This window comes from Silene latifolia, chromosome 11 (assembly GCF_048544455.1).
Source record: "Silene latifolia isolate original U9 population chromosome 11, ASM4854445v1, whole genome shotgun sequence".
In the NCBI taxonomy this organism is placed as follows: domain Eukaryota; kingdom Viridiplantae; phylum Streptophyta; class Magnoliopsida; order Caryophyllales; family Caryophyllaceae; genus Silene; species Silene latifolia.
In genome coordinates, this window is record NC_133536.1 from 29,056,826 (window position 1) to 29,058,031 (window position 1,206).

General features: G+C 28.9%; 1 pseudogene; it reads right to left on the reverse strand.

The window, feature by feature from the left end:
- Positions 1-892: 892 nt before the first annotated feature.
- LOC141616258 (small nucleolar RNA snoR8a) lies at positions 893-990 on the reverse strand (annotated as a pseudogene).
- Positions 991-1,206: the final 216 nt, after the last annotated feature.

Consider the following 1,206-nt stretch of genomic DNA (forward strand, 5'->3'; position numbering starts at 1 on the left):
AGAAACAAGCATCGGATTCCGCATCAACAATAAGTGCAAAGTTAAGATAAATTTAAGAGAAAAGTGAGAAAAGTCACGACCCTGATAGGGGTTGGTGGCCCCGATCGGGGTTACCCCCTGTAGCTTATTTTCGTTACTCCCTTCATTCCTATAAATAGAAGCTTTGGTCGACACTTCTTACCTACTTTCTACACCACTTTTATACTCTCGTTTTAGTTCTTAGTTTAGGTTAGATTAGATTTCCTTTTAGCATTTCCATTTTGTTATAAACAATTTTAATTCAAGTTATATACAATTTACATATCAAGTTATTTATATTTGCATTGTTCTTCAATTCCATTTCCATTTCCATTTCCATTTCAAGGTAATTCTATTCTTATTTTCATTATGTTCATCATTTCAATTGTCATTAGTTTAGTTTACATTTACATTATGCTAGAGTAGTCTACCTTGTCTAGGGAATGAAGGGAGTCATGCATAAAAAGTATTTGTAACATGATAAACTAGGATGTTATAATATCGTTTCATTGTTTCTACTTTCTATCACATGTTTGTATCGTCGCGTTTAATCCCCTATCTATAAAAGCTGAAGCAATTTAAGGATTACGATTGGCTCCTTATTTTTAGGGAGGGAAAAAACTTTTATTTCACTTAGAACCCCACGTTCCAGTTACACAATTAATTGGCTTCTCTCTACTTTCATTGTTAATCTCTCCAACTTATATAGTTAAAATAAGAAATATATCATATTACAAAATTGCAGCATTTAGAATTTCAGTAAATTTGATTATAATCACTGAATGCCCAGAAAATTAAAATAGTAAAAAATCATTAATTATATTAAATAATATAGAAATAAAGTAATTTAACACACAAAAAAATTGGGGGTAAAAAAGTTCAAATTCTAGGGTCGTATAAGGAGTCTCTCATGCCAAGAGAGGAAGGATAGTTAATTTCAGAACGAGAAATTTCTCTAATCATCGCTATATTTACCCCAAAATAAAGTATAGACAATCACTGTTGATTTTTTTTAGAAAATTAAGATATAACAACGAGTACTCATAAAACAACATGCAATACTTGCTTTAAAATACACACAAAATCAAACCTTTTTTTTTGGAAAAAAAATCATTTTATTAATCAAATAATATACCAGAATGAATGTAAAAAAAACTATATTTTGTAAATTATATTTTTTTTATCATA